Below are 11,403 nucleotides of genomic sequence, written 5' to 3'. Positions count from 1 at the left end.
ATTCCCTATTTTAAAAAGGCAGTAATTGCCCAGAGTTAAGTGGCGATTGTGTCTTCGTAATGTAATACACGTTATACTGGTTGAATGGAACATGCACGTTGCTGGCCTGGGCCTGTTTTAAGCAAGGAATTACATTGCAGTGTTTAGTGGTTTGTAGTTTAACTCTGGTATTAATAGAAAGCTGGTTAATCTACTTTTATTAGGAGCAGATGGCTGAGTTCATGTGTATCAAATTTTATTTAAAGGCTTCCAAATATTTTTTTTGTATGACTAGAGATGAAGAAATTCGCTGGACTTTAAACTTGGATGTTCACTTTGTAGTTTGTTGGCTTTTTTACTTTTATTGGCATTTTTGTGTGCTTACTTTCTTTCTTTTTTTGTCTTTTCTTTTACGTGGTCAGAAATTTCACAAGCTAATTGAATATTAGTATGATCACACCCAATCAACACTAACAATGGAAGACGGTTTAACACAGTTTGACAACATAGCATTTTCTAATTAATTGTAATCCCAGAAGGGAAATTTAATTTCCACTCTGATGTTTGTGTGTTGAGTTGTATGCATTCAAGCAGCCAGGGAAGCCGACCTCAAGCCAGCATGAATGGAGAGATGTCAGAGTGATGCAACAGTGTTGCATTCTTAAGTTGCTTCTGGGGGACGTTAGGTGCCTTGCTCTTAGGCACCTCGTCAGGGAGCAGACTAGCTTTCCAACAACTAGTTGTTTTGTTTTTCACATCACATAAAAAAAAACAACTAAGTAATTATTGACGATAAATCCAAGTCATCATACAACAGAATTATTATTATTATTATTATTGTTATTATTATTATTATTATTATTATTATTATTATTATTATTATTATTATTTTATGTAAAATAGGTCCTCTCCTTGACTCATTGAGAAACACTGCCTTCATCTGTCAGCACTGCTTTTCGCATACAAATTGAAAATATATTTTTTTCTTTGTTTATTACGTATCAAAGCCATTAATAAACAAAACAACAACCAAACCACAAAGGCTTCCCATATAGTGGCAGGAGAGAGAATGATGAAGTGCTACACAAGCATAGCAAGATTAATAAACATTTTGAGAGTTGTAATTTTAATACTTTCAGAGTTAAATGGCGTCCAGAGTTGGCGTTATTTCACAGTTGATCACCTAGTGTTAGTTTAACTCTGTAGAGTGTTAAATTAACTCCACTCCATTTTTCCAACTCCTCCTGTCCTTCTTGTTTATCATTAGAGAACACCAGCATTAAAAAAAAGCAGAAGAAGAAATGGGTAGGGCCCATGAAGTAATTTTCTCTCACAGAAGACCATGTGGTCAACGTAACATGCATGAAATGATCTCTTGAAAATAGTTGTTCTCAACTACTTGGGTTAAAGACGATTGTCTTGAATGCAACGTTGAACTCGTTATTTGCAATGAAATAAATGAGATCAAAATTCAAGTCAGGGTGAACTTTTTAGGAGTCCACTCCCATAGTGTTAATATGCGTGGTGAGTTAAAATAACATTCTCATTCTCAGTGTTAAATATTTAACAATTCTAAAAGTGTTGCCTTAACTCTGGACAAACAACTGAAAAAGTGTTAAAAAATCAACTCTTTGGACTTTTTTGCTGTGGCCCCTTTAATAAAGTAAGTCGGTCCATCCGTCAGCAAATAGCGTAGTCATTTTGAAAACAACATTGTGGAGTGCCTGGAAATTTCAAGTACAATGCAAGACATGAAACAGATTTAAATTGAACACTTAGTAATATAAATAAAGTCCACTCCATGCTTTCATTTATCTTCCACAAATGTGCCGATACACACTCAAGTGACACATGCTTGCATTTGCACACGCACAGCACAAACATTGGTGCAGGTGCGGCTCTGTTTGACTGATGAGACTGTTTCCAAAGTGCAAGCTGCTCCATGACAGCTGTCTCTACACTGACTCTTAAACACCAAACTCTACATCCCACTCTCACTCCACTTTCTTCTTTCCCTCCCTCTCCCCCGAATCCACTTGCGTTTGGATTCCTCTCTCTTTTTCTCTCTGTACGAGGCATGCCGAAGTCAATTTTTCATCTCCAAGAGAGAACTGCCAACTCTCAAGGTACGGTAACAAGAATAAAATTCTATGTCATCTAAAAGAACTTAACTCTCCTCTATATTCCACTCCAGGGCTGAGTGAAAAGCAATCTGTAGTGGTTTGGGGGTGGGGTGGAGGGGGTCACACAGGAGAAGGGGAAGCAGCTGCAGCCATGGTAGTGCCAGGATTGCATCTCCACATATTGACCAGAAAGTTCAACAATTACCCGTTAGCCCGGTCTCGCAATATGATTAGCATGGACTCTGATGATAATGGATTTTACATGCAATTACTGCCTAAGGGGGAATTAAGTGTGTTTTGGGAATAATGCAGTAAGGGAATGAGACAACTGCCTGCTTAATGTCTGCTGTATTTGGCTGACACACTGGAAATAAGACTTTATATTCAGACGGACTCTGGTACATTTTGATTATTCATATAAAGGCAATAATTCGGTTTGCCATATGGAGTCTTTTGAGTTTTTGGGAGAGTCACAGCCAAGGTTGTTTGAGTTAACGAAAACTAATAACGAAAACAAAAATGGAAAAATCATTTTTGTTAATGAAATTAAAAAAATAAACAACTTTTAGCTGGACTGATATATGGTACATATATATTTGAGGATGGCTGCTCATAAATTAATATTTTGTTGAGTTTTTACCACAAATGCACACAAGAAATAAAATAAAAATAAATAATAATAATAATAAAAAAAAACTAATACTAAAACCAATCAAAACTGAACTAAAACAATGCATTTTAGGAAAACATATATATATATATATATATATATATAAAGTATATATAAACAACCAAATTAAATTAAAACATAAAAATCTAAACCAAATGAAAACTAACTACAATAAAATAAAAAATAAATAAAAAACTGGTAACAGCTTGACTGACGTGTCACACTGGCTCTACCTAAATTTAGTTGAGCATGTATAGACAAGTCAAAATTGATTTAAAATATCTTCAGATCTGATGAACTAATACAGTGATCATTTTGTTTCATGTTTATATAATAAAACTGATCACCATGAAACTTGAATCTTTATTACATTTTCACAACATTTCATCTGTTGCTGAATTGTCATAAACAAAATGAATTTGATAAAGTAGCAACTCTTATTGGAAACAGAGAACAAGAATTCCTTCTACGACATTCTTTTTAGAGAATACCCGTAAGGAACATTTTTCTTTATAAGTAACGTTAACTTGATTTGCAGAATATCCCACAGCACCAACGGTTGCGACCCAACAAGAAAGAGAACAATCATTCTTTCGATGTCACACACTCTCAGGGTTGGACTGGAAAAGCTGAGTAACACTTTTTAAGCCAGTGCTACTCTTCACATATATCAACACTTGTGAACACATACAAATGATTCCTATTACTTAAACTGCGATTAATTCCTTGCATTGTGACATGTAAACTTTCCAACAACAGTGATTTCAGATTTGACTATGATAGGACTCTTTCTGACCGGTTGTCGGTGTTGGGTGACCCGGACCCGAGCAATGTAGCCTGCCTCGGTGTAAACAGATGGTCTTGGCTCTAATGAGAACTTGCTGATCTCATCCAGATTGTGATTTTGACTGTCAGTTGAGATTTTCATACCCGACAGAAGTGAAATGACCGAAACGGTTTGAAATATGAGAAGCGTTAATTTTAGGCCAAGTTAGACATACTGCAAGGAGTTCTATTTAGACGCCGGCATCTGAATTGTGTTAATGCACAAATGTCCACTCCTTTATATGTCAAATATGGACCCAGAAAAAAACAACATTATTGGTTGGCCATTAACGTAACATTAGTGATGGAACTATAAAAGTTAATTGACAAAAAAATCATGTCAAGTCAATTCATATTAACAGTACAAAGGAGATTCAAATATTTTGGAGAATTTATGTAAAATGACAATAAGAAACAAGATCTATTAAGATCTTATTGTTTATTATTTAATCAATAATCAAATTTTAACATGTTAAAATGTATCTGAAATGGTGCTTTTTCATGTTGAATATTATCAGCCATAATTTAGGAAAATTATTTGGTTTGGCGTTAGACCATGACTCATTACTGTAACTAATTTCCATGATCATAAGGTCTGATTATAGTATAATCTTTCCCACCTTGCCATTTATACATGTTTCCAGTTTCCAGTGTCCTGGGACCAGATGTACTGCATACATCACATTCAAGCACAAAAATGTAAAATTGTGCATACATTCTTTTTTTCCAGACTTTATGGTCTCATTTACAGACAGCAATCATTAACATCATCACACAAGCTCGATTTTCTCTCCCGTGATAGTCAACAGGGAATCTGTGAAAAGGGTGAGAATAGTAAGACCACTTCTCTTTATTCTCAGAGTAAATGACATCTGAGGGTAATTCATAAATTCAGTACAGGTGAGGGCAATTTATAAAATAAATATGTGTGAACATGTTTTATAAAATAATACGGGGAAGGGTAATTTATAAAATGACACGGGTGAGGGTAATTTATATAAAAACACGGGTGAGGGTAATTTATGAAATAATACGGGTAAGGGTAAGTTATAAAACAATACGGGTGAGGGTAATTTATAAAATAACACGGGTGAGGGTAATTTATATAAAAACACGGGTGAGGGTAATTTATGAAATAATACGGGTAAGGCTAAGTTATGAAACAATACGGGTGAGGGTAATTTATAAAATAATACGGGTGAGGGTAATTTATACAATAAACATTATTTTTTTTAAAAATAAAAATAAACAGACATAAATGTGTTCACGCAGTAAACAGCAAGCAGACTTTTTACCACATATTTTTACTGCACGTGCATTTTGTGGTGTTTCCCAACCACAATGCAAGGCATTGCGTGATTAACAACCAGCAGCGCCCTTGACCCTCACACCACCTACAATACATTCCTCATATGCTGACAAATTTTGTTCCAATTTATGATGTCAGTTGGAGAGCAGCATAGTCTCCCAACGAAGACTTTCCGAGTAGGATGATCTCTTTTGGTATTCACTTCCTATAAGTTATACGTTTGACAATAACCAAGGGATCCAAATGAAGCTGTTAAACCTAAAAAAAAAAAATCCTCCTGATCGCTCCACCTTCTGCGGAAGGAAGGGGAAAGAGGAGGATTTGGAGTATTTGGGAGGATTGCGTTTGATCACACTAAACTTTTACTCTGATCTCTCCTCACATTTTCCATCCATCGACGCTGAAGCGCTAGCAGACCATCACATCATTATCAGGCCTTTGATAGCTAGACCGCTTGAGTAGGAGAAAGTGGGCAACGTGCCATGTGAGTTTGCCAAGATTTGCTCCACGCCGGAATGTAACATCAACATATAGCGTATAGCCCCTCAGTTCCCTCTTCCTCTGAACACTTGTCTTTTGTTCAGTCGACCGTAAGATGCAAAGCCTTTTATCCTGCAGGCTTTATGGGTTGTAATTTTGTAAATTCGCAATTGATTTACATATGTGATGTGTTTAGGTTTTGCGCTGTTGCACTTTTTGTTGATACTTAAATGGATGCTTAATTATTGGAAAATTATCCATCCATCATTTTTCTGTACCACTTAGCCTCACTTGGGTTATTTATCCCAGCTGACTTTGGGTAAGAGGCAGGGTACAGAAATGTGAGGCAGATATGGAAGATTAGATATTCTTGTATCTTTACATACTTTCTTATTCTTATTAGTTTTATTTTTTTTGTCTTAGTCTTTTACCTTGACCTTAATTACATGACTTTGAAATTCAATAATAAACTGAGATCTACCATCTGATTTTAGTACAGTTTGTTGTAACTCAATTATCGTATCGTTATATCTTTGATTAAACATTTATTAAGTTTGTTTATTTTATTTTTGTTACTGAAGGCTAATTATAAATACATAAAACCGTAATGAGAATTCAACCAGTGTTAATTGTGACCGTTAGTGCATAGGATTGCGACTGGTGAGATTTAAAAGCTTTGATGCATTTTTAAATCAAGTTATCTGAATTCATTTCTACATAAAACACACAAAATTAAAAAAAGAAACAATGAAACTAACACATTTATAATGACAGGTGGTCTCAAACTTGCGGCCGGGGAGTATTTGCGGCCCACAGAATGACATTTTGTGCCCCTTAAATGGCGTCAAAGTTTAATTTTGTATGGTGTCCATATTTTTGTTGTTTTTTGCCGTATTTTTTTTTTTTATATATATTTTTTTGATATATATTTTTTTTAATCACTTAAGGTCATGACAACTTTTGGCGAAAAATTATTCTGAAGGGACACCAAATAGAGGGAAAAGAAAGAGTCGATTTCAGGAAAAACAGGAGACATCATGTTTTTTTGTTGAGCAGAGGGGCACGCCGAAATGTCTTGAATACACAGAGAAAGTTGCGGTGCTCTAGAAATGAGACGTGACTCAACTAGACATGCTGAGGAGTAATGAAAAGTACCATGAAGATCACCACCAACCTTCACGTTCTGAAGAACCATCAATGTTTTGAACTGTTAGTAATAAAGATTGAGAAGACTGGATTCTTTGTAGGCTACTTTTTGATGCATCCTAGACATGGCCAGACTCTATATCCAGCACTCTTCAACTAAATTGAGTTTGAGATCCCTTACAGTATGTGCTTCCATTTCATATGCAGTACATACATCTCCTATACTAACTTTACCAGGAAATACTGTATGTATGCAATCAATAAGGCCAAAATGATTTCAGCATAGCACAATGTTAGCTTTCATCATACAACAGCCTGCAATAATTCCCAATTAACAACATAAGGCCTCCATTAGGAAATAGTGTCATCTTACAAAATCAATAGTGACAGTCTGACAGTCCTCATGACTTTATCTGTCTGTCTATACAGTGTGTCCCCTGCATACTCTTCATGCCATTAGTGAATTTCAACAGCCACTTCCCTGAACCGTTTGGCTGGCTGTAATTGGAGAGCGAGTGGGATTCAGAATGCATAAAAAGCCAGATGATATTGCTGGGCTTGTTAATGTCATTTTCCCCTTTATGATAATATCTGAGGGGGAACAACTCAACCATTTGTGTCTGTAGCAATAAGACCCATCCTGTTTCTGTAAGGCTCAACAGGCCTATGAATTCCTGAAAACTGTATATACACAGACAGACTGAATCCTGATATTGGTGTTGATCCTCCATGTGAGGAAGTGACTAAAAACTGGTTATTCTTTAAGAGGCAGACATTACATACACACATAATATGAAGGAAAAGTGCATGAAAGTATATTTGGAACATTTTTTAATATAACGTCATAAGCCGACTGGTGTCATAAATGTAATATTTATGTTCAAATGATGCTCTCAAGCTTTAACTAATAAATCCATTTAAACCAACACAGGCAGAGGAGGTTGTTTGGTTGAGTCGCGTCACCCTGAGCCAAAAGTTTAACGTTTATGTTGTCGTAAGTCTGACCCATGTCACAACGTTCTCTAACCTTATCAAACTGAAGACTTTACGATCTTCTCAAGCTAACCATAACCTTTTTTAAGACGTTTTCTATCCTTAACCTTAATGTGAACTTTATCTCAAAGACAGACATTATTTAAGTTGTGTTGACACAAGTATTCCATTTTAATTGCCATATACATGTTCGAGCCATCGCAACAGACATTATTATGTTCCCTCCAGAATGTTTTCATGTTTTCTTTTAAAACATGGAGCACAACGAGCTTTTCACCATCAGCTGCTTTTTTATGTGGTCTTCTTCTTTTGGTAACTGACAAACACACAATGGAACTTCCCACATTTCAACTTGGGTTCATTACAACTATGTGCATAATTGTTTGCACCGTGCTTTTTAAGCTAAAAGTAAGCTGAGCTAAGGTTTAGCTAAGCTAACCCACAACACTATTAATAAGCAGAACCCTATGCCTTCTCCCATCTAATTAGCAAAGAAAAGAAAAAAATAATAATGTGCCAATAGATAACTATATTAGACTGGTATATAACATTTTTTTGTTACAATTTATAAGCTCACGTCATTCTTTACACGTTCAAACACAAATGCTAATGGCGATGTTCCTTCTCCACACATGCACACACTCACACACAGAAATAACCAAACAAGATGGTTCCCATGAAAGGAAAGCCGAGGCTTAAAAAAAGACTTAACCAAATTTGACAGTCAACAGGGTCGTAAAAGCTAGCCTTGCTGTAACCAAACACAGCGGTAATTGTACATGTCAGGCAGAATTAGCATGAAAGTAAATAGCTTCATTTCTCCTTGTGTACATATATACAGTGCATTCGAGGGAGCGGGGAGACAACAAACACAGGCCTACATACATACAACATCCTCATTTATATATATATATATATATATATACTGTATATATATATATATATATTAGACTAATGTTATGCATAAACATACTGTAACTGCTCCTGTCATAGTATACTCGTCAGTTCATCCGCATTCTCCATTTAAGCAGGATTTCATTGCAAATGAAAGGAGTGAGTTTCTAACTGGGGCCTGGACTCATCCTCGACATTCCTGCAGGACTAGTGCGGTATAGCTGATTGACTGATTGGCTGGCTGACAGAGGGACTGTGGTAAATGAACTGGCTCACTTTGGGGAAAGGCCGGAAAGAGCTTGTCATGTCTCCTTTGCAGACATGAAAACACATGAGGGAGGCGAGATGAAGGGTTGGGGTGTGTCGAAGGAAAAGAAGAGATCGAAATCTTGCTTCATGCGCTATGTGCACGCATTCATGCATGCAGACCTTGGAGCCTCAGCAGCACGTGGGATTGTGTCATTTGTTGTTTTCTCCGTTGTCGTAGTTGCCCAGTGCTCTGATCCGGTGTTGTGTTCACTGTTGGGCTTGGGTCATGGTTCCTGGCCCGTGTTCTGTTAACATGGGATGTGGATTAGTTCATGGTTCTTCTGAGAAAAGAGCCATGACTAATAGTTGGAGAACCAGCTTGTTTACACTCACAAGGCTTTTGTCTTCAAAATAAAGGGCACTTTCAAAATACATTTTATAAATAAGATTTGAAAACCACACACTTGGGTACAAATGTTTGGAGACTGGAATTAATGAAAATGTAGAGTATTAAAGTACAAGTATAAAATATGGAGCGGTGGAAAATGTTGAGGTGTTTCAAATTAAAACTGGTGGAAAACTTTTCAAGGGACATAATTAGCATGAATAGGAACTGAATGGATGGATTGTGTACATATGATTTTATGCTTGTAAATCACCTGCCCACTTGGCCAAGTATTAAAGAGTGTAATACTATAGTCCATATCAGGGGTGCCCAAACTTTTGTGCTCCAAGACATAGCTATGGTGACCATATCTCTGGTAAGGAAGCACAGAGTGCTACCAGCGAGCTAAATTTCTGGGTTGTCGACACATCTCCGCATCTTATTTGGATGATAGGCTTTTTTTTTTTTATGTCATGCAATCACCAATACTACCATGGCGATCGATGTATTGAACTACCCTGGTCCAGACTATTTCTTAAGCCATATAACATATGGTAAGATGTGTACAGCACACTCTACAACTCAGCCTGTGAGTCAAAAGTAACAGGTGGCCTTGCAATTCTCAGAGGTCAAACTGATGAAGGTGGCGAAAAGGTGCTAGAGCCACCGGTGACCACAGACGGGTCTTGTCAGAAGTGTGTCTCTGTATCCTTGGCACTTGACCTTAATCAAAAAACTCAGAGACACAGAGGAAACCCAGCAGTAAATCAGCCTGTCACGGGTTCTTACACGTGGGGTTTGATCCCGGTGATGTACGACTTTAATATGTGCATGAAAGGGTGGAGAAACGGAGGAACAAGAAAGACATATGGAGTGAGAGAAATGGAGGGATGTGATGGAAAACAAGAGGAAGAACAGTTAGCACGTAGCACACAATTAAAATGTAATTGACTGTGAATGAAGGACTGCATTATGCTTAACTCAGCCATTTAATGTGAGCGAATGCAAAGTGTTCTGTTATTGAGGATCACAACCTTAGAATCAATCATCCTGCTAATGCAAAAGAGGAAACCGAGAGAAAGACAAGCAATATTTTGAGTTGGTTGTTTGGGCGGGTGGGGGTAGTTGCAAAAAAAAGAGGTGAGGTGAGGTAAGATGGGAAGGAAAAAATCGGGGGTGGCAAAGCGCTGACGTCAAAGCGACGCATTATTCAGCTTTCACTGAAAATCGATTCTCTCTGAAAGGCACACTGCTATTAACATCTGTGTGCCCGACTCTCAGTTTTGCCATTAACATTAAGAGACAGAGTGGTAATGGCAGCACAAAGATAGATTTTCACCTTGATCTTCAACTTCACTGGGAACTCTTTACTGGACCGGTCTGCAAAACTGATGTAATGCAAACATTTCATAGACATGAGGAGGTCAGTTCTGAAACTTTTGTTCAATGTGACATGTATCAGATTTTTCATGTCAATGTGATGGACAATACACTATGATACCGTAAAAAAAAAAAAAGTATTTCGTTTGAGGCTATAAATCTGATATCTGTCTTGACTGCACTCTGGACGCTCAGGTGGCGAGCAAAAAAAAAAAATTCACAATTGTTCGACAAAACAGATGGCGTGAAAAACAAACATCCAATTTACGATACGTCGCCAACAAAATAAATCATAGAAACCAAAAATTCAAGAATATTAGTAGATTGCCTTTCCAATGAATCAAAGGCCCTGGTTCATAATCAGTGATTTAGTTAATCCTCTAAAATGTCCACAATGTTGGACGAAAATAAATGCCCAATATATCTTGGTAAGAGCAAGAAATTTGTGCTTAGTGGAATTAATTGAGTAATAATCACGACACCTAGGGCTCAATATCTGCGCACAGCGCAAGACTGGCACAAAGTGTGGGCAGTCTACACCAAGTGTTGGTATTGTCGCAGACCCGCACATTGACTTGGGCAATGGTTGATACAGACGGTTTGATGCGTCACGCTGTTGTTATATTTATGAATGAAATGCGATGACTTCCATGAAACATATCCACAGAGCTCAGAATCTGAACCTCAATCACATTACACTACCTGCGCCAAGATTTAGATGTGGTTCCAGCAGGCAAAAAGTAAGGCGCTTAGAATCGAACCAGATACCCAAACAAGCCTATCGAGGCTTGCGTCAGTTTTTACACTATGAATATGAAGGCCCTAATGTCTAAGTCGATGACCTGCGCTTTACATTTCAAGAACAAATGTGCTTCTCCACCTTGTACCACCAAGGCTGCGAAGGAATTCGTCGTGATTATATTTCCACTTCTTTTTGGGCTAACATCATTTGTTACGTTGACAGAAGGTG

Source organism: Vanacampus margaritifer, chromosome 11 (genome assembly GCF_051991255.1).
Source record: "Vanacampus margaritifer isolate UIUO_Vmar chromosome 11, RoL_Vmar_1.0, whole genome shotgun sequence".
In the NCBI taxonomy this organism is placed as follows: domain Eukaryota; kingdom Metazoa; phylum Chordata; class Actinopteri; order Syngnathiformes; family Syngnathidae; genus Vanacampus; species Vanacampus margaritifer.
Note: the sequence above shows the minus strand (reverse complement) of the source record.